The sequence below is a fragment of the Bufo bufo genome, chromosome 5, assembly GCF_905171765.1.
Source record: "Bufo bufo chromosome 5, aBufBuf1.1, whole genome shotgun sequence".
In the NCBI taxonomy this organism is placed as follows: Eukaryota; Metazoa; Chordata; class Amphibia; order Anura; family Bufonidae; genus Bufo; species Bufo bufo.
Genome location: NC_053393.1, coordinates 296247793 through 296271297, shown reverse-complemented (window position 1 = coordinate 296271297; position 23505 = coordinate 296247793). Strand labels below are relative to the sequence as shown.

General features: G+C 47.1%; 1 long non-coding RNA gene across 1 annotated transcript; it reads left to right on the top strand.

The window, feature by feature from the left end:
• The first annotated feature begins 2993 nt into the window (after positions 1–2993).
• On the top strand, positions 2994–20919 carry LOC121002755. The gene is made up of 4 exons (XR_005779322.1): positions 2994–3119; positions 5207–5211; positions 10322–10326; positions 20907–20919. It is a non-coding gene; the product is annotated as an uncharacterized LOC121002755 (long non-coding RNA).
• The last annotated feature ends 2586 nt before the right edge of the window (positions 20920–23505 follow it).

Here is a 23505-nt window from a genome sequence, read left to right as displayed (position 1 = left end):
CTCCACTTAGAACCTTGTTAAGATCCAGCCATGCTAAATATGATTTTTTGCCATTTTTCAAGTGGTCTTAAATTTTTGATCAGGACTGTATGAACATAACTGCATATGGGTTTGAGCATTTCCTGCCTGTTGAACACCACACTATATCTGTTAGTTTGCTTGTATATGGAGGTGTATAAACTCCAATTTAAATGTGCCTGTTTTCCATCTACATGCTACATTTAGGTGCACCTGTGAAGCCTGGGCCATACCAGCCAGTCTTGAGTGGGACTTGCAGACTCCTCCCTCCTCCCATTGCTGGCATGGTAGATGCTGGAGTTGACTGGTGAGGGGTCTGTGAGTCGGTCCTCACACTCCTGTAATTCACCCACTGGCTCCTGGTACTGCCCATACGGCTCAGGTAGGTGAGTGTTAGGACCCGAGCTGCTTGAGAAACCTTGGCGCAGTGCTCGGGCTCAGACATGTCCTCATGTAGGACATGTTGGTTAATCTCTCAATTTTAACACCAATTTGAGGGCTTAGTAAGATCGCAGAGTGCACCTGTCCTTGTTATTAGATTGTTATACTGTTTATTACATCCACACAATTGCTATCTTGTGTAGGATGTCTCTTGTGGTACTTGTGGTCCATGGCAGGCATCCTCAAACGTATGCATTTTTTCGGGGGAATGCGATTAGCAACGGGCCACATGTGCAGGATTTGCTCCCCTGTATATATGTGCATAATTGCATATGGGTTTGAGCATTTCCTGCCTGTTGAACACCACACTATTTCTGTTTGGGAGCGAGTCATACCTTGGGATGGCACAGGTGCTACCGACGACAAGAATTGCGGGTAGGGTTGAGCGAACCCGGTTTTTTGGACCCCGGACCCGAACCCAAACATTTCCGTAAAAGTTTGGGTTCGGGTTCGGTGTTTGGCGCTTTCTTGGCGCTTTTTGAAAGGCTGCACAGCAGCCAATCATCAAGCGTCATACTACTTGCCCCAAGAGGCCATCACAGCCATGCCATTAGTAGGCATGGCTGTGATTGGCCAGAGCAGCATTTGACCAAGGGCCCTATATAAGCTTGAGTCACGTAGAGCTGCACGTCACTCTGATGTTACAAGTTCAGGGAGAGAATAGGAGAGAATCTAACTCAGCGATCTACCTAGAAATAGTTGTGTGGGTGCAGGACACAATCGTTTTACCCTGCCCTGAGGCCATTGACCAAAAAAAAACAAAAAACTTTTATAATTCTGTTAGGTGGGTGACGGCGGCGGCCATTTTATGCAAGCTCAGTGCACCAGCACTGCATCTGAGCTTTTGGGAAATTGCAAATCACCATTTTTTTTTGCAAACTACAACATCTGGATTAGTCTGTGTGCAAATTAAACTAGAAATACACCCATCATCTTCTGTGGTTTGAAAAACACACATATTTTTTTTTTTTAAAAAACAGTATTTTCCAGATCTGCAAGTGTTAAATTTAAGTTTAATGTATACAGATTTCATATTCTGTTACCAAAAAAAGACTTTTTTGGCAATCTGCAACATCTGGATTAGTCAGTGTGCAATTTAAGCTAGAAATACACCCATCATTTTCTGTGGTTTGAAAAATACACTTTTTTTTCTTCAAAAAACTGTATTTTCCATATCTGCAAGTGTTAAATTCAAGTTTAATATATACAGCTTTCATATTCTGTTACCAAAAAAATACTTTTTTGGGCAATCTACAACATCTGTATTAGTCAGTGTGCAATTTTAGGTAGAAATACACCCATCATTTTCTGGGGTTTGAAAAACACACAATTTTTTTCAAAAAACTGTATTTTCCAGATCTGCAAGTGATAAATTCAAGTTTAATATATATACAGCTTTCATATTCTTGGGTTTGAAAAACACACTTTTTTTAACAAAAAACACTATTTTCAGGCTTTGCAGGATCAGCACGTGTGAAATTACAGGCTTATATACTGCTGTCAAATTCAGTTGTTAAACAAACACTTTTTTGGGCACAAACAAAATTGTTGGCAGCCTTTGATGCAGATGTCATTATGAGATACACCCTTAATACATTTGAGTTACATTCAGAGATTTTAAATACAGCCATTTGGTGCACCAATATTGAATTCAGGCCTACATTGGTTCAGGCCGTGTGAGATACTCCTCTACATAGAGGGGTTTGAATCAGGCACTAGAAATACAGCCATTTGAAATACAGCCATTTTGGTCAAAGAAATATTGAATTCAGGCCAACAGTGGTTCAGACCGTGTGAGATACTCCCTCTACATACAGGGGTTTGATTCAGAGATTTGAAATACAGCCATTTGAAATACAGCCATTTTGTGCAAAGATATATTTACTTCAGGCCTACAGTGGTTCAGGCCCTGTGAGATACCCCCTCTATATACAGGGGTTGGAATCAGGCATTTGAAATACAGCCATTTTGTGCAAAGAAATACAGGGTGGGCCATTTATATGGATACACCTTAATAAAATGGGAATGGTTGGTGATATTAACTTCCTGTTTGTGGCACATTAGTATTTGTGAGGGGGGAAACTTTTCAAGATGGATGGTGACCATGGCGGCCATTTTGAAGTCGGCCATTTTGAATCTAACTTTTGTTTTTTCAATAGGAAGAGGGTCATGTGACACATCAAACTTATTGGGAATTTCATAAGAAAAACAACGGCGTGCTTGGTTTTAACGTAACTTTATTCTTTCATGAGTTATTTACAAGTTTCTGACCACTTAGAAAATGTGTTCAATGGGCTGCCCATTGTGTTGGATTGTCAATGCAACCCTCTTCTCCCACTCTTCACACACTGATAGCAACACCGCAGGAGAAATGCTAGCACAGGCTTCCAGTATCTGTAGTTTTAGGTGCTGCACATCTCGTATCTTCACAGCATAGACAATTGCCTTCAGATGACCCCAAAGATAAAAGTCTAAGGGGGTCAGATCGGGAGACCTTGGGGGCCATTCAACTGGCCCACGACGACCAATCCACTTTCCAGGAAACTGTTCATCTAGCAATGCTCGGACCAGACACCTATAATGTGGTGGTGCACCATCTTGCTGGAAAAACTCAGGGAACATGCCAGCTTCAGTGCATAAAGAGGGAAAGACATCATCATGTAGCAATTTCGCATATCCAGTGGCCTTGAGGTTTCCATTGATGAAGAATGGCCCCACTATCTTTGTATCCCATATACCACACCATACCATCATTTTTTTTGTTCCAACAGTCTTGGAGGGATCTATCCAATGTGGGTTAGTGTCAGACCAATAGCGGTGGTTTTGTTTGTTAACTTCACCATTCACATAAAAGTTTGCCTCATCACTGAATAAAATCGTCTGTGTAAACTGAGGGTCCTGTTCCAATTTTTGTTTTGCCCATTCTGCAAATTCAGTGCGCCGATCTGGGTCATCCTCGTTGAGATGCTGCAGTAGCTGGAGTTTGTAAGGGTGCCATTTGCGAGTAGCTAATATCCGCCGAAGGGATGTTCGACTAATGCCACTCTCCAGTGACATGCGGCGAGTGCTACGCTGTGGGCTCTTGCTGAATGAAGCTAGGACAGCCACTGATGTTTCTTCATTAGAGACAGATTTCATGCGTCCACATTTTGGCAAATCCAACACTGAACCAGTTTCACGAAACTTAGCAAGCAGTTTGCTAACTGTAGCATGGGAGATGGGTGGTCTCGTAGGGTGTCTTGCATTGAAATCTGCTGCAATGACCAGGTTACTGCGTTTACCAGACATCAACACAATTTCTATCCGCTCCTCACGTGTTAACCTCGGCAACATGTCAATAGTTGTAAACAAAGAGAAACTTGTAAATAACTCATAAAAGAATAAAGTTACATTAAAACCAAGCACACCATTGTTTTTCTTGTGAAATTCCCAATAAGTTTGATGTGTCACATGACCCTCTTCCTATTAAAAAAACAAAAGTTGGATTCAAAATGGCCGACTTCAAAATGGCCGCCATGGTCACCACCCATCTTGAAAAGTTTCCCCCCTCACATATACTAATGTGCACAAACAGGAAGTTAATATCACCAACCATTCCCATTTTATTAAGGTGTATCCATATAAATGGCCCACCCTGTATTTACTTCACGCCTACACTGGTTCAGGCCCTGTGAGATATCACCTCTACATACAGGGGATTAAATCAGGCATTTGAAATACAGCTATTTGAAATACAGCCATTTTGGGCAAAGATATATTTACTTCAGGCCTACAGTGGTTTGGGCCCAATGAGATGACCCTCTACATACAGGGGTTTGAATCAGGCATTTGAAATACAGTAATTTGAAATACAGCCATTTTGTGCAAAGATATATTTATTTCAGGCCTACACTGGTTCAGGCCCTGTGAGATACCACCTCTACATACAGGGGATTAAATCAGGCATTTGAAATACAGCCATTTTGGGCAAAGATATATTTACTTCAGGCCTACAGTGGTTCATACCGTGTGAAATACTCCCTCTACATACAGGGGTTTGATTCAGGGATTTGAAATACAGCCATTTGAAATACAGCCATTTTGTGCAAAGATATATTTACTTCAGGCCTACAGTGGTTCCGGCCCTGTGAGATACCCGATCTACATACATAGGTTTGAATCAGGCATTTGAAATACAGCCATTTGAAATACAGCCATTTTGGGCAAAGAAATATTTACTTCAGGTGTACAGTGGTTCAGGCCCTGTGAGATACCCTCTCTACAAATAGGGGTTTAAATCAGGCATTTAAAATACAGCCATTTTGGGCAAAGATATATTTACATCAGGCCTACAGTGGTTCAGACCATGTGAGATACCCCCTTTACATACAGGGGTTTGAATCAGGCATTTGAAATACAGCCGTTTTAAATACATCCATTTTGTGCAAATATATATTTACTTCAGGCCTACAGTGATTTAGGCCCTGTGAGATACCCCCTCTACCTACAGGGGTTTGAATCAGGCATTTGAAATACAGCCATTAAAAATACAGCCATTTTGTGTAAAGATATATTTCCTTCAGGTTTACACTGGTTCAGACCGTGTGAGATACTCCCTCTACATAGAGGGGTTTGATTCAGGGATTTGAAATACAGCCATTGGAAATGCAGCCATTTTGTGCAAATATATATTCACTTCAGGCTGTTAGCGCATTTCATGCGCTTCTCCTTCTTTTTTGTGTGGTGCCAAATCAATTAGAAGAATAAGTATGTGTACACCATACTGCTTTATAAATGAGACCAGACACACTAGGTGGTTTCATGAAAGCATCTTCTCATCTTCCCTGAGCCATGGTAGAAGAGAGCCTTTATTCACAGTACATTGACTTAAATAGCAGACATGACATCACAAAAGGGGTGTTCCTTAAGAAGAGACTATTCGCTCCTTAACCTGATAGGAGTGGTTTCAACAACTTCAACTCTGAGTTCATAGGTAGATTTGAAAACTGTAATGTATTCCCCATTTTCCCCCTCCCTTATTTACCTTAAACAAAAGAATGCACACATGGTTTAAAACATCTGACTTGCGGCCATCTTGTGGACAAAATGTGTACTACAGACCAGATACACATCTCTCACAAATCCCTCCTTTTGCGGGAAATAGACCAGAGGTGAACAGGCAAAGTGATATACTCTCCCAACTCCCTAAACAGCGAAGAGCTGGACTTTCCTTATTGCTTCACCAGGTCCCCTCAACGGGTATGCCTTCACCTTGTCCTATTTACCCCGCAACCATCAACAAGGTTTTATTTACTTAAGGATGGAATAATCTTTGTCTTTGACAGGGGCACAGCACATATACATAGTGTGGGCATGGATGTATTATACATTTTCAAAAAAATTTTCCTAAAATGTAGAACTATATGACAGCCAGTTAAAACCAAATTCTAATAACATTGTAGTCGCTGAACCAGTTCCCAAAACATTATTCTGGCCATGATATTAATTTCAGAATTTTTCCCATCAGTTAATTTGATAAGGTCCATCAGTTTCTTCAGATCCTTGGTGATCCTTCCATCGGGGCAGTGTTGAATGTAGATGCAGCAGTTCCTGTAGACCCCTCCTTTTTCTTCTGTCAAGGACCAGTCGGTTCTGTAGAGTCATTACTGGAAAAGAGCTCAGTTGTTCCACCATTCCCTTAACAGCATCACATATATAATTCACAAATCTCTGTTGATGACAATAGAGATGTTAATCCAATCCAATTTTTTTATTTTATTTTTTACTAATCATTGGAAATAATGACTCAAATCCTGCAACTATCTGAATTTTTGCTTTAAATTAGTCAAAAACTCTTCTACAGATTCCTATGGCATCCATGTATAAACGTGAGTCAAAGGATGTAGGCAGTGACCTCCTTAGTCGTGACCGGACATTGTTTTCTGATTTGATCTCACTCAGGAGGTGAGAATAGAACAAATGGCATCAGTACCCGATCAGGACTTAATCAGGGTACATTGACCACTTCATTCCACCTGCATCCTGGGTCGGAGTTTCAAATCTCCACACAATCACCAGATATCTGCGTTTTGATCATTTTGGTTGATAAACCAACTGTCAGAGTAAACGTTAGAGTCACTACTTGTCTTCTTCAGCTGAATTAAGTAAGAACAATATCCTAGAGGGAAAACACCAAAGGGCTTTCCTATATAAAATTCTGTCTCTAAGGCCAGTTTGTCATATTATTTTTAAATTGGCCAAATATTTAATGCCAACTGTAGGTAAGGATGTACAGTAGGTGTTTGTGAGATTGTGTTTTCAGCACGACAGCGTCGCGCTGATACTCGGCGATGTGGTGCCGAGATCTCGCACTCACTGGGATAGCGACAGCACATCCCAGCAAGCGCGTCATAGAAGCGACGGGAGATCCGACTTGGATTCCCGCCAATTCTACACGTGTGCGGCGTTTGTTATGAATCCTGAGGGGGAAGTCCCCGCCGGATTTTAAATAAAAATCCGGCCTGGGTCCCGCCCTCAGGAGCATACCGGGCCCTTAGGTCTGTTATGGGTTGTAAGGAGAGCCCCCCCTACGCCGAAAAAAACGGCGTAGGGGTCCCCCTACAATCCATACCAGACCCGTATCCAAAGCACGCTACCCGGCCAGCCAGGAAGGGAGTGGGGACGAGCGAGCGCCCCCCCCCCTCCTGAGCCGTACCAGGCTGCATGCCCTCAACATGGGGGGTTGGGTGCTCTGGGGCAGGGGGCGCACTGCGGCCCCCCCACCTCAGAGCACCCTGTCCCCATGTTGATGAGGACAGGGCCCCTTCCCGACAACCCTGGCCGTTGGTTGTCGGGGTATGCGGGCGGGAGGCTTATCGGAATCTGGGAGCCCCCTTTAATAAGGGGGCCCCCAGATACCGGCCCCCCACCCTAAGTGAATGAGTATGGGGTACATCGTACCCCTACCCATTCACCTGCAAGAAAAGTGGTAAAAACACAAATAAACCACACAGTGTATTAAAATATTTTATTTTTCTGCTCCGGAGGCCGCCCCCTGTCTTCTTTATTAGCTCTTTTACCAGGGGGGGGGCTCTTCTTCTTCCGATATCCTGACGGGTCTTCTCCGCTATCCGGGGGGGTCTTCTCAACTCTCCGGGGTTCTCCTTCTGTCTTCTCCTTCTGTCTTGTTGTCTCCTTCTGTCTTCTGTCTCCGGGGGGGCTCTTCTTCTTCCGATATCCCGACGGGTCTTCTCCGCTATCCGGGGGGGTCTTCTCAACTCTCCGGGGTTCTCCTTCTGTCTTCTCCTTCTGTCTTGTTGTCTCGGCGCACCCCGATTCTTCGTCTTCTCTTCTTGTTTTCGCCACTCTCTGTTGTTGACTCGGCGCACCCCGGTTCTTCGTCTCGCGAGACTCGGCGCACCCCGATTCTTCGTCTCGCGAGACTCGGCGCACCCCGATTCTTCGTCTCGCGAGACGAAGAACCGGGGTGCGCCGAGTCAACAACAGAGAGAGGCGAAAACAAGAAGAGAAGACGAAGAATCGGGGTGCGCCGAGACAACAAGACAGAAGGAGAAGACAGAAGGAGAACCCCGGAGAGTTGAGAAGACCCCCCCGGATAGCGGAGAAGACCCGTCGGGATATCGGAAGAAGAAGAGCCCCCCCGGAGACAGAAGACAGAAGGAGACAACAAGACAGAAGGAGAAGACAGAAGGAGAACCCCGGAGAGTTGAGAAGACCCCCCCGGATAGCGGAGAAGACCCGTCGGGATATCGGAAGAAGAAGAGCCCCCCCCTGGTAAAAGAGCTAATAAAGAAGACAGGGGGCGGCCTCCGGAGCAGAAAAATAAAATATTTTAATACACTGTGTGGTTTATTTGTGTTTTTACCACTTTTCTTGCAGGTGAATGGGTAGGGGTACGATGTACCCCATACTCATTCACTTAGGGTGGGGGGCCGGTATCTGGGGGCCCCCTTATTAAAGGGGGCTCCCAGATTCCGATAAGCCTCCCGCCCGCATACCCCGACAACCAACGGCCAGGGTTGTCGGGAAGGGGCCCTGTCCTCATCAACATGGGGACAGGGTGCTCTGAGGTGGGGGGGCCGCAGTGCGCCCCCTGCCCCAGAGCACCCAACCCCCCATGTTGAGGGCATGCAGCCTGGTACGGCTCAGGAGGGGGGGGGGGGCGCTCGCTCGTCCCCACTCCCTTCCTGGCTGGCCGGGTAGCGTGCTTTGGATACGGGTCTGGTATGGATTGTAGGGGGACCCCTACGCCGTTTTTTTCGGCGTAGGGGGGGCTCTCCTTACAACCCATAACAGACCTAAGGGCCCGGTATGCTCCTGAGGGCGGGACCCAGGCCGGATTTTTATTTAAAATCCGGCGGGGACTTCCCCTTCAGGATTCATAACAAACGCCGCACACGTGTAGAATTGGCGGGAATCCAAGTCGGATCTCCCGTCGCTTCTATGACGCGCTTGCTCTCCATCGCGGCAAGCCAGCTCGGCGCTGGCTCCCGCGATGGGGCTCGTATGTGCTCAATCTCGCCGAGAAATACAGCGAGATTGACACAAAATCGGGTTCACCTACTGTAGGAGCCACAGATGCAACTGAACTTTGAGGTTTCTCCCTTACCAACAATCTAAATTTGCCTAGGGGATCTTTGTCACTTACACATGCTCCTAACACATATATCCCCGAATCCTGTTGGATAGGATTTCTAATGGACAGGAACAGAGGATTACATTCATCATGTTTGCAACTGTTTGGTGGTGTTCCCTTCAGGACAGTCATCCTTTGCGACAAACCTTTAGCTTTACTGACTCTAGAGGTAGTTTCCACTGGTTTATATTCCCAACACTTCAGACTAGTGTTCCATTCTGTTAATCTCCAATATCCACAGTTGGTATGGTCATATCTAAACACAATTACCATAGACTGGGTCAGTCCCAGTCACACAGATGTACTTCTCAGACCAAAACCAAGTGTCCTATCTGTCATCTGTCTTACAGTCCACTATACTGCAAAAGTCAACTTAGTTGTTCCTGACTCATCTTGATAATATAACACCGTTGGAGTTTGATTTGACTGTGATTTCCCCTTTGTACAATATGGAACAAACAATAAGGCATGAAACAACATTATGGCTCTTATAGTCCTGGCACTTGATTGCAATACGATCAGTTTCTCCTTGCAATTCGACAGCAGTGGCGGCGGTTATCAGGACTTGATGTAGATCTTCAAACTGTAGCTCTAGGACTTTCCCCCCGTCTCTTGTTTCACCACTATCCAATCTCCTGTTTGTAAAGAATGAATCGCTTCTATATAGTCTGGATTCTAGGAAACAACTAAAACTTGGAAATACACATTAGACAATAATTTGTGCAACAGACAACATAATTTGGAAAACTACTATGCTGCATCTGGAACTATTGGGGAAATAGACACCTAATCCAGGAGCATTCCCAAAGAGTACTTTATAAGGACTTAGGCCTATCTTCCGGTTAGATGTATATCGGAGGGAGAAAAACCCCAGGGATAGGTACTCTCACCTCAGTCAGTATCGTTTAGCTGTAGCCTTTGCTACAGGCCAAATCTCCAAATATCCTGGAAAGAGATCAATATAGACACAGACATATTCACACTGTTCCACCTTTGTTCTGAATGTAGTCAATCCGCAGTCTCTGAAATGGGTAAGATGACCTTGGCATATGCCTTCCTGGAACTCCCATAGTTCTCCTATCATTATTACAGCATTCACCTTCAACTAACCTAGTGGCAGCATTGTTGAACCCAGGAGCCATCCACCACAGAACCCAATCACACCTTCTCTCTCTCGATTTGCCCATGTTCTAAATCCATCCTCTTTAGTTAGAGTGCCCTCTGAAGGAAGAGTTTATTACCAACTCTCCAGAGTCCTATTATAACTTCTACCTTTATCCTTTGATTTTTCCTTTCAGCCTCTGTAGCCTGTATCTGAAAAAGACAAACTTTTTGGAAGTCCACTGGCCATAAGCCATCCTGTATCACACAGACTTCCACTTAACGTAGACTTCAGGTAATAGTTTAGCCTTTACCTTCTCAGGCAGCATCAGGGCATCAAACATCTTTCATACACTCCTCATTCATTATTGATGGGCTTACCCATGGATCAAACAAAATCTCTGCTTCACTAGATTAGACCATAATAATGAGTGATACCGAAGGCATACCTGGATGTTAGTAGTCTTACCCTCAGCCATCTTACCAACCTCAGCGAGTGTCTTCAGCTCTGTCTCCTGCACTACCATTGCTGGACGGAGTGGTTCTTTCTTGACAACATCAGATTAAGTAGGAACAGCATATCCTGTCCGAAATGATCCATCTTCCAGGAACCTGAAATGATCTACCAGAAACTCAAAAATGTGGTTATTAATTGGAGACATTCATGTAAATTTGAATTTTTATATTTTTATTTACTACTCCCAGAAAGCACTTTTTATTTTTATTTACAGAGGTGGGAAAAAGTATTTGTATTTACTACTCCCAGCCTCCCCCCCCCCTCCAGATGCAGCAGAGTAATCGGATCTAATTTTGCACACCCTTAAGACGGTGATTAATTGGTGAGAGGAGTAGGAATTGCATTACTAGATGCTCCTACACATGTGATACTACCCTTAGCCATGAGAGATCATGGAACATGTTTGCTATGAGGCAATGGCAATGGAATTAGATCCTAAGGATTATATAAATAATAGGGATCCAGTATTTGATTCTGGGTTGTTAATTCCCTATGGGTGTTTCATTTGAAGGGGCTGAACATTTGTAGCTCCAGCCACGGGCAAGGAAGTGGGCAAGTACATACAAAGTCTTCCTCCCCCCTTGTGGGGAGGACTGATAGGCAGCCACGCCCGCCTTAGGTCTTTGTTCAATTTAACTTTAACAATATGAAGGGACAAAATGAACTTCTCTCAAGCCTAGCCAACACTAGACGGCCCCAGATGATCCTTAAGACCATCCACAAAGGCAGCACAATGATTTTCTCATGCATAGCTAAAGTAAGCTCAAAAATACAAATCCACCCAACTTTCCTGGAGTCTAGTGAAAACTTTCTCCACACTCTGTCCTGATGACAATGTGACTGACTGATGACCTAAACACTTCCTCCCAGACTCAATTATCTTCACTATGCATTAAATCCCCAGCTCTACATTGGACTAAATTTTCCAAATCTCATAAATAATATGAGAAAACTCTCCATATTTTATCTAATTTTCTATAAAGCAGCATAAGTAAGTTCTCTGAATTGGGAATTCTATTCATCATGGCAAAATTGATGTTACTACTAGGTGTGGTAGATGTCATACATCATATATTGATGCAGATATCCCTACACTTTCACTCATATCTGAATGGACATAGAATGGGTGCAACCTTAGATTGATAGGATTGGACACTTCCAATTGGCATCATGGGAATAATCACTGCAGGCACATTTTAAACCATCGGAACATACAATTTGGAAAGGTTATTTTTGCAAACATCATTGGATCTAAACCAATACTGGAGCCCTGTCTGTGAGATCTATAGATAGCACACATTAGTATCTTCACAGTCTGCAGATGCATTACCAATTACCAACCCCCCTCCCCCCCCAACCCCCATATGAAGGGTAGTTGAATTCCTGAGCACAGGAGAGGGATGTGAGATGGGAGGGAGTTCTCTCTGGAATGTTACAGCAGATTTGGTGGGGGAAGGGATGCCACATGGCAACTTCTTTGTTCTCTGTATGATTCAAAATCCTCCATCTTGTAATAAAAAATGCTGCTCATTTCATTTCTCCAACTTACTTCAATTTCTCTCAGTCACTTCCATATACACTTTTCCACAAACTTTAATTTAATCTATCTCCTACTGCATTTGCAACCTCTAGGGGGAACCCTTACACAAAACTGCATATTTCCGGATAATACCGGAAATCGCTGCTACTTAGTATGACTAGAGTTGAGCGAGCACCTGGATGTTCGGGTTCGAGAAGTTCGGCCGAACTTCCCGGAAATGTTCGGGTTCGGGATCTGAACCCGATCCGAACTTCGTCCCGAACCCCATTGAAGTCAATGGGGACCCGAACTTTTCGGCACTAAAAAGGCTGTAAAACAGCCCAGGAAAGAGCTAGAGGGCTGCAAAAGGCAGCAACATGTAGGTAAATCCCCTGCAAACAAATGTGGATAGGGAAATGAATTAAAATAAAATGTCGAATTAATTGGACAGAGGTCCCATAGCAGAGAATCTGGTTTCACGTCAGCAGAGAATCAGTCTCTTCATGTCATAGCAAAGAATCTGTCTTCATGTCAGCACAGAATCAGTCTCTTCATGCCATAGCAGAGAATCTGGCTTCATGTCAGCACAGAATCTGTCTTCATGTCATAGCAGAGAATCAGGCTTCACGTCACCCACCACTGGAACAGGCCACTGTCACACATTTAGGCCCCGGCACCCAGACAGAGGAGAGTGGTCCCGTAACAGAGAATCTGGCCTTATGTCAGCGCAGAATCTGTCTTCATGTCATAGCAAAGAATCAGGCTTCATGTCACCCACCACTGGAACAGGCCACTGTCACACATTTAGGCCCCGGCACCCAGACAGAGGAGAGCGGTCCCGTAACAGAGAATCTGGCCTTATGTCAGCGCAGAATCTGTATTCATGTCATAGCAGAGAATCAGGCTTCACGTCACCCACCACTGGAACAGGCCACTGTCACACATTTAGGCCCAGGCACCCAGGCAGAGGAGAGAGGTCCCGTAACAGAGAATCTGGCTTGATGTCAGCACAGAATCTGTCTTCATGTCATAGCAGAGAATCAGGCTTTATGTCACCCACCACTGGAACAGGCCACTGTCACACATTTAGGCCCAGGCACCCAGGCAGAGGAGAGAGGTCCCGTAACAGAGAATCTGGCCTTATGTCAGCGCAGAATCAGTCTTCATGTCATAGCAGAGAATCAGGCTTCACGTCACCCACCACTGGAACAGGCCACTGTCACACATTTAGGCCCCGGCACCCAGACAGAGGAGAGCGGTCCCGTAACAGAGAATCTGGCCTTATGTCAGCGCAGAATCTGTATTCATGTCATAGCAGAGAATCAGGCTTCACGTCACCCACCACTGGAACAGGCCACTGTCACATATTTAGGCCCAGGCACCCAGGCAGAGGAGAGAGGTCCCGTAACAGAGAATCTGGCCTTATGTCAGCGCAGAATCTGTATTCATGTCATAGCAGAGAATCAGGCTTCACGTCACCCACCACTGGAACAGGCCACTGTCACACATTTAGGCCCAGGTACCCAGGCAGAGGAGAGAGGTCCCGTAACAGAGAATCTGGCCTTATGTCAGCGCAGAATCTGTCTTCATGTCATAGCAGAGAATCAGGCTTCACGTCACCCACCACTGGAACAGGCCACTGTCACACATTTAGGCCCCGGCACCCAGACAGAGGAGAGCGGTCCCGTAACAGAGAATCTGGCCTTATGTCAGCGCAGAATCTGTATTCATGTCATAGCAGAGAATCAGGCTTCACGTCACCCACCACTGGAACAGGCCACTGTCACACATTTAGGTTCAGGCACCCAGGCAGAGGAGAGAGGTCCCGTAACAGAGAATCTGGCCTGATGTCAGCACAGAATCTGTCTTCATGTCATAGCAGAGAATCAGGCTTCACGTCACCCACCACTGGAACAGGCCACTGTCACACATTTAGGCCCAGGCACCCAGTCAGAGGAGAGAGGTCCCGTAACAGAGAATCTGGCCTTATGTCAACACAGAATCTGTATTCATGTCATAGCAGAGAATCAGGCTTCACGTCACCCACCACTGGAACAGGCCACTGTCACATATTTAGGCCCAGGCACCCAGGCAGAGGAGAGAGGTCCCGTAACAGAGAATCTGGCCTTATGTCAGCGCAGAATCTGTATTCATGTCATAGCAGAGAATCAGGCTTCACGTCACCCACCACTGGAACAGGCCACTGTCACACATTTAGGCCCCGGCACCCAGACAGAGGAGAGGTTCATTCAACTTTGGGTTGCCCTGCAATGTAATGGTAAAATGAAATTAAAAATAGTATTGAATGAGGAAGTGCCCTGGAGTAGAATAATATATTGTTAAGGGGGGGTAGTTAATATCTAATCTGCACAAGGGATGGACAGGTCCTGTGGGATCCATGCCTGGTTCATTTTTATGAACGTCAGCTTGTCCACATTGGCTGTAGACAGGCGGCTGCGTTTGTCTGTAATGACGCCCCCTGCCGTGCTGAATACACGTTCAGACAAAACGCTGGCAGGCCAGCACCTCCAAGGCATAAAAGGCTAGCTCTGGCCACGTGGACAATTTGGAGACCCAGAAGTTGAATGGGGCCGAACCATCAGTCAGTACGTGGAGGGGTGTGCACAGGTACTGTTCCACCATGTTAGTGAAATGTTGCCTCCTGCTAACACGTTCCGTATCAGGTGGTGGTGCACTTAGCTGTGGCGTGGTGACAAAACTTTTCCACATCTCTGCCATGCTAACCCTGCCCTCAGAGGAGCTGGCCGTGACACAGCTGCAGCGTACTCAAGTTGTGTGTAATAGAGTTTCTGGGTGTAGTAGTGCAATGACACTAACCTGAGACGGCTGACTCTCTGCAAGGGCAGGTGATGGTATAAAATGTTCGTGACGCCAGTGCCAATTAAACGGTGGCACGCCGTTTGCGGATAGCAGGAATAAATGAGGAACACCGTGATGTTAAAACAGAACTCCAACTTTAGTAGTTTTCATAGAGACATTAACGGAAGCGCAGTTCCTTTGCATACAGTCGATTTTTCAATACGGTTGATGCAGGCAATACAGATTGAGCAAGGTGACTACAGAGTGTTAAACACACAGGACTTGCAGTACAGGAGCTTGCACTCTATCTCTGACTGATCCTGGAACATAGCAAATCTTCTCCAAGCCCCAATACCTTAACTCTGGCGTATATCCTTGGTTTTAGCTTTATAAAGTACCTCCTCTGTTATCTTGAGTACCTCTTGCTTCTCTGCGCTTTGCCTCTGTCTCCCTCTCAGCTTCCTCAGGCTCTAGAAACTTCTGAACGGTGGTCTTCCTGCTTCTGCATATATATATATTCAGGAGGGGAACCTTCTACTTGGATTCGGAACCCGGTTACAGGGACTGTAATACCCTCTCCTGGTCCGCAGGCTTCAGGCCTGGACTTGTCTCTGACATAGTCTAAGCTCCAGCTTCAGACTGCAGGCTGCAGCTTTAAACAGACACTTAGACTAGACTTCCCTTCACTTCCCTGACTGGGCCTTATATAAACTAGGGCTCTCTAGCTCCCTCTACTGACTAGAAGCTGGAATGACACCCCTAGAAGGCCTGTACATGCAAGTGTCACAGTAACAGGGAAATACACAACATTACATTACATGACAATTTATAAAGATGACATATACCAACTTCCCCATAAATAAGGGGGGACGACAGCACACCAAGTGACACTTTTGTAGTGACGGGCATTACAGTCCCCGTACACTACATACCCCACTGCTTTAATCTGAGGACGCCCTCGTACTCCATCAGGGCTCGCCCAACTGGAATCTCTACCTGAAACAGAAAAAAGAGACATGCAGGCATACATACATGTAATTCATCTGCATTTACATTCATATCAGGTCCAATTGGCAAAGGTGAAAGTTGGTGACAAGGGGCGTCGTTCTCTTCTTCTCAGGATAGTGAATGGAACTGGGGCGCTGACCTGGCACAGCGTAACATTATAACCAGGATAGTCCATGACAATGAATAAGTCCATAATAGAACAGCACAATAGATAAAACAGTATAAAAGTTCTTGGAGGCTCAAAGAACAAACATGAGTCCGTACCCAGGTTATTTTCCTATAAATCACAGAGGCTCTCATGCGGTGGAGTCCATCTCTGGGCACATTTCCTTTTAAAAGAGAAAAAATCTCAGAGGCTCAGGTCCTTTTGAGTCTGTCTCCGGGCACGTTTCCTTAGTATCAAGTTGCACAATAAACTGACAGCAAAGACAAGTGCTGTCATACCCCTGATCAACCTGAAAAGGGGGTTAAGGGTAAAAGGTGCAACTCAGGAACAGGCACAACTTGGCGTGGGGTAGCAAAAGCAGGCAGGAGGTCCTGGAAACAAACGTGGCTTTGTTGGCTTTATTACTTCAGTGGCCAACACCTACCACTGAGCCGTGGATGAACTGGCAGCCGCAACAAAGGACCAGGGAACATAGGACTCCTGTCCTGAAAGGGTTAACAGCATTTTTCATAGGTGAAATAAATCAAAGGCCTAGCAGGCTGATTCACAGTGGCATATCATAACCACTTGGCTCTGCTGGCAAGTACGGCCTGTAGTAGTCCTCTACAGGAGGATGGGCCCACATAACGGTGTTAGGGGGCAGCTGCAGAGTAAAGGGGCCCCTAATAGGTATTGGCCCCATGGGCCTAGGGGCAAACCCTTGGGTGGACCGTACCGGTCCCGGCACGATGATGGTGGGATGGATTGGAGCGGTTACCGCCGCCTCAAGCGGTTCGGTGGGCTCTGTGCAGCAATTCACAGCAACAGGGGGTCTTCTTTGGGGCACTGGCGGAGCGGTGGCAGCAGAAGGTAGTCTACGGGTGGTGACAGGCACCCTTACCTCGTCCTTCTTTGGCGGCGTCTGGATCCTGGCGGTCGCGATCTTGCGCAGCTCCCGCAACTTCTCCTCCAGCCGGACAATCTGCTCACCGATGCTCTCTGTGTCAGAGTCGCGGTCATCTGCTGTCGCCGATGGCACGGACTCGGCCTCTGCAGGTTCTGGTGATGCATCGGGTCTCCGACCCTTCCGGATGTTCTCCAAGGTAGCATGAAGTCCTTGCAAGTTTTCCATATCTTGTATGCTCTTCTCCCGACGAGGCAGCTCGGGGGAAGGATAGGGGCTCACCCATTTCTCCAACACGGTTGGCTGCCAGAAGACGTTAGGCCCAATGAAGGAGCTCCGCTCCTGGAAGGCGTGATGGGCCGGCTCTGGAGAGCGTTCCGGTTCTCGCTCGCAGCCAGAGTAGTCTTCTTCTTCTGCCTCCCAGTCCTCAGGTGCTCGCTTGGGACGGGTCACGGCAGTTGCATAAGGGCCTCTCAGGCTCTCGGCAGGGGTGAACTCCACTTCCTCTCCCTCGCGGAGGCTGTGTTGATAGGAAGGGAGGTAGTCTCTCTTGACAGACCTTCTATTCACATATAGGTCTCTGCCAGTCAGATAGTCTTGGATGAACCCGTAGCCACGGGTTTTGTCAAAGGACACCACCACTCCCTTTCTCCTTTCCAGGCGGGGTTGGGTGTTGGTGTGTCTTTCATGGATAGTCTTAGTCAACTCTTCGTAGTAGATCTTGGTCTTGGTATTCCGCTTTATAGCGGCCTCCCGGATCTCCGCCATTAGTGAGGACCATTTGAAAGAGGGCTGAAAAAAGTCTCTCCGCAAGCCATAGCAGGGCTCTGGTTCTTTCTCCCTTGGGCGGCAGGCGGGTTTCTCCGGTCCCGGAGAGTAGGCCGGTGGAGCCTCCTCTGGCTCTACACCAATATCAGACATCTTTGCAATCTCAGGTGCGGACGTTGCAGCAGCGCTCTGTTCACTTTCCAACATGCTCGATCCTTCTCTGGAGAGCGATAGGGTCGCGTCAATTAACTCAGCCAGCTCCTCCCCTCGCACTGGGAGGCCGCCCCCCAGGTATTCCAGTATATGGAAGGCGGTGTCCATGCTGGCAGACATGCAAATGTCCAGATAAGCAGTGGCGCCTGACCTTGAACTCCTTCCCGCTATTTCCTCAGAAAGGCGCCAATTTTTCCCGCCTTTTCGGGACGAAGGTGACGCAGCAGTAAATTCAGCAAGCTCAGCGGCCATCTTTAGCAAGAAACGCTGTCTATTCACTGACAGCAAGCAAGATCGTAAAAAGTCCACAAAACCACACTCCAATGTGGCGTTTTTCTTCCTCTTGATAGCGCAACACTGCACAGCGCTTTTTGGAGGTTTTAGGCACACTTTGGGTAGGATTTTCAGTCCACAAAGTCCACTTTAAATAAACAGGTAATTTGTCACTTTGGTCACAGGGCAACTGTATAAGGCACAAAGTTCACGCTTCTTGCACTATAAAGCGTGCGGATCCTGTTCGTGACGCCAAAAGAGAGGTGCAGCGTACTCAAGTTGTGTGTAATAGAGTTTCTGGGTGTAGTAGTGCAATGACACTAACCTGAGACGGCTGACTCTCTGCAAGGGCAGGTGATGGTATAAAATGTTCGTGACGCCAGTGCCAATTAAACGGTGGCACGCTGTTTGCGGATAGCAGGAATAAATGAGGAACACCGTGATGTTAAAACAGAACTCCAACTTTAGTAGTTTTCATAGAGACATTAACGGAAGCGCATTTCCTTTGCATACAGTCGATTTTTCAATACGGTTGATGCAGGCAATAAAGATTGAGCAAGGTGACTACAGAGTGTTAAACACACAGGACTTGCAGTACAGGAGCTTGCACTCTATCTCTGACTGATCCTGGAACATAGCAAATCTTCTCCAAGGCCCAATACCTTAACTCTGGCGTATATCCTTGGTTTTAGCTTTATAAAGTACCTCCTCTGTTATCTTGAGTACCTCTTGCTTCTCTGCGCTTTGCCTCTGTCTCCCTCTCAGCTTCCTCAGGCTCTAGAAACTTCTGAACGGTGGTCTTCCTGCTTCTGCATATATATATATTCAGGAGGGGAACCTTCTACTTGGATTCGGAACCCGGTTACAGGGACTGTAATACCCTCTCCTGGTCCGCAGGCTTCAGGCCTGGACTTGTCTCTGACATAGTCTAAGCTCCAGCTTCAGACTGCAGGCTGCAGCTTTAAACAGACACTTAGACTAGACTTCCCTTCACTTCCCTGACTGGGCCTTATATAAACTAGGGCTCTCTAGCTCCCTCTAGTGACTAGAAGCTGGAATGACACCCCTAGCAGGCCTGTACATGCAAGTGTCACAGTAACAGGGAAATACACAACATTACATTACATGACAATTTATAAAGATGACATATACCAACTTCCCCATAAATAAGGGGGGACGACAGCACACCAAGTGACACTTTTGTAGTGACGGGCATTACAGTCCCCGTACACTACACAGCTGCGTTGGCGACCTCTTGCTCCTCCTCTGCCTTCGCCTTGGGCTTCCACTTGTTCCCCTGTGACATTTGGGAATGATCTCAGTAGCGCGTCTACCAACGTGCGTTTGTACTCGCGCATCTTTCTATCACGCTCCAGTGTAGGAAGTAAGGTGGGCACATTGTCTTTGTACCGGGGATCCAGCAAGGTGGCAACCCAGTAGTCCGCACACGTTAAAATGTGGGCAACTCTGCTGTCGTTGCGCAGGCACTGCAGCATGTAGTCGCTCATGTGTGCCAGGCTGCCCAGAGGTAAGGACAAGCTGTCCTCTGTGGGAGGCGTATCGTCATCGTCCTGTGTTTCCCCCCAGCCACGCACCAGTGATGGGCCCGAGCTGCTTTGGGTGCCACCCCGCTGTGAACATGCTTCATCCTCATCCTCCTCCACCTCCTCCTCATCCTCGTACTCCTCGTCCTCCAGTAGTGGGCCCTGTCTGGCCACATTTGTACCTGGCCTCTGGTATTGCAAAAAACCTCCCTCTGAGTCACTTTGAAGAGACTGGCCTGAAAGTGCTAAAAATGACCCCTCTTCCTCCTCTTCCTCCTGGGCCACCTCCTCTTCCATCATCGCCCTAAGTGTTTTCTCAAGGAGACATAGAAGTGGTATTGTAACGCTGATAACGGCGTCATCGCCACTGGCCATGTTGGTGGAGTACTCGAAACAGCGCAACAGGGCACACAGGTCTCGCATGGAGGCCCAGTCATTGGTGGTGAAGTGTGTCTGATCCGCAGTGCGACTGACCCGTGCGTGCTGCAGCTGAAACTCCACTATGGCCTGCTGCTGCTCGCACAGTCTGTCCAGCATATGCAAGGTGGAGTTCCACCTGGTGGGTAAGTCGCATATGAGGCGGTGAGCGGGAAGGCCGAAGTTACGCTGTAGCGCAGACAGGCGAGCAGCGGCAGGGTGTGAACGCCGGAAGCGCGAACAGACGGCCCGCACTTTATGCAGCAGCTCTGACATGTCGGGGTAGTTGCGAATGAACTTCTGCACCACCAAATTCAGCACATGCGCCAGGCAAGGGATGTGCGTCAAACCGGCTAGTCCCAGAGCTGCAACGAGATTTCGCCCATTATCGCACACCACCAGGCCGGGCTTGAGGCTCACCGGCAGCAACCACTCATCGGTCTGTTGTTCTATACCCCCCCACAACTCCTGTGCGGTGTGGGGCCTGTCCCCCAAACATATGAGTTTTAGAACGGCCTGCTGACGTTTACCCCGGGCTGTGCTGAAGTTGGTGGTGAAGGTGTGTGGCTGACTGGATGAGCAGGTGGAAGAAGAGGAGGAGGAAGCTGAGTAGGAGGAGGAGGAGACAGGAGGCAAAGAATGTTGCCCTGCGATCCTTGGCGGCGGAAGGACGTGCGCCAAACAGCTCTCCGCCTGGGGCCCAGCCGCCACTACATTTACCCAGTGTGCAGTTAGGGAGATATAGTGTCCCTGGCCGTGCTTACTGGTCCACGTATCTGTGGTTAGGTGGACCTTGCCACAGATGGCGTTGCGCAGTCCACACTTGATTTTATCGGACACTTGGTTGTGCAGGGAAGGCACGGCTCTCTTGAAGAAGTAGTGGCGGCTGGGAACAACATACTGTGGGACAGCAAGTGACATGAGCTGTTTGAAGCTGTGTGTGTCCACCAGCCTAAATGACAGCATTTCATAGGCCAGTAGTTTAGAAATGCTGGCAATCAGGGCCAGGGATCGAGGGTGGCTAGGTGGGAATTTACGCTTTCTCTCAAATGTTTGTGAGATGGAGAGCTGAACGCTGCCGTGTGACATGGTTGAGATGCTTGGTGACGCAGGTGGTGGTGTTGGTGGTACATCCAATGTTTGCTGGGCGGCAGGTGCCAACGTTCCTCCAGAGGCAGAGAAAGAGGCCGAGGCGGCGGCAGCAGCAGCAGAAGAGGCCGAGGCAGCAGCAGAAGAGGCCGAGGCGGCAGCAGCAGAAGGGGCAGCAGGGGGAGCCTGAGTGACTTCCTTGTTTTTAAGGTGTTTACTCCACTGCAGTTCATGCTTTGCATGCAGGTGCCTGGTCATGCAGGTTGTGCTAAGGTTCAGAACGTTAATGCCTCGCTTCAGGCTCTGATGGCACAGCGTGCAAACCACTCGGGTCTTGTCGTCAGCACATTGTTTGAAGAAGTGCCATGCCAAAGAACTCCTTGAAGCTGCCTTTGGGGTGCTCGGTCCCAGATGGCGGCGGTCAGTAGCAGGTGAAGTCTCTTGGCGGCGGGTGTTCTGATTTTGCCCACTGCTCCCTCTTTTGCTACGCTGTTGGCTCGGTCTCACCACTGCCTCTTCCTCCGAACTGTGAAAGTCAGTGGCACGACCTTCATTCCATGTGGGGTCTAGGACCTCATCGTCCCCTGCATCGTCTTCCACCCAGTCTTGACCCCTGACCTCCTGTTCAGTCTGCACACTACAGAAAGACGCAGCAGTTGGCACCTGTGTTTCATCATCATCAGAGACGTGCTGAGGTGGTATTCCCATGTCCTCATCATCAGGAAAAATAAGTGGTTGTGCGTTAGTGCATTCTATCTCTTCCACCCCTGGGGAAGGGCTAGGTGGATGCCCTTGGGAAACCCTGGCAGCAGAGTCTTCAAACAGCATAAGAGACTGCTGCATAACTTGAGGCTCAGACAGTTTCCCTGATATGCATGGGGGTGATGTGACAGACGGATGGGCTTGGTTTTCATGCGCCATCTGTGCGCTTTCTGCAGAAGACTGGGTGGGAGATAATGTGAACGTGCTGGATCCACTGTCGGCCACCCAATTGACTAATGCCTGCACCTGCTCAGGCCTTACCATCCTTAGAACGGCATTGGGCCCCACCAAATATCGCTGTAAATTCTGCTGGCTACTGGGACCTGAGGTAGTTGGTTCACTAGGACGTGTGGCTGTGGCAGAACGGCCACGTCCTCTCCCAGCACCAGAGGGTACACTAACACCACCACGACCATGTCCACGTCCGCGTCCCTTATTAGATGTTTTCCTCATTGTTCCCGTTCACAACAATTTTGAGAATGGCAAATTTGGGAATGCTTTTTCAACCCAGAACAAAAAGTCTGCTTTTACGGTCACTACAAATAACTTGACCAGCTAAAACTGTGCAGATTTGGTTGAATAGAGATGTGAGAACTGTTTTTTTTTGCGCTGTGCGACAGTTATAGGTTTAATCACAGAATGACACTTCTATCAGCACGCTAGCGTGTGTCTTAGGTTTTTCTGAATCACACTATCAATACCTTCAATGTAAGATTTTCTTTTTGGGATAGATTTCAAGTAGGCCTCAAATACCACAAACTAGTTATTTTCAGAATGGCAAATTTGGGAATGCTTTTTCAACCCAGAACAAAAAGTCTGCTTTTACGGTCACTACAAATAACTTGACCAGCTAAAACTGTGCAGATTTGGTTGAATAGAGATGTGAGACCTGTTTTTTTTTTGCGCTGTGTGACAGTTATAGGTTTAATCACAGAATGACACTTCTATCAGCACACTAGCGTGTGTCTTAGGTTTTTCTGAATGACACTATCAATACCTTCAATGTAAGATTTTCTTTTTGGGATAGATTTCAAGTAGGCCTCAAATACCACAAACTAGTAATTTTGAGAATGGCAAATTTGGGAATGCTTTTTCAACCCAGAACAAAAAGTCTGCTTTTACGGTCACTACAAATAACTTGACCAGCTAAAACTGTGCAGATTTGGTTGAATAGAGATGTGAGACCTGTTTTTTTTTTTGCGCTGTGTGACAGTTATAGGTTTAATCACAGAATGACACTTCTATCAGCACGCTAGCGCGTGTCTTAGGTTTTTCTGAATCACACTATCAATACCTTCAATGTAAGATTTTCTTTTTGGGATAGATTTCAA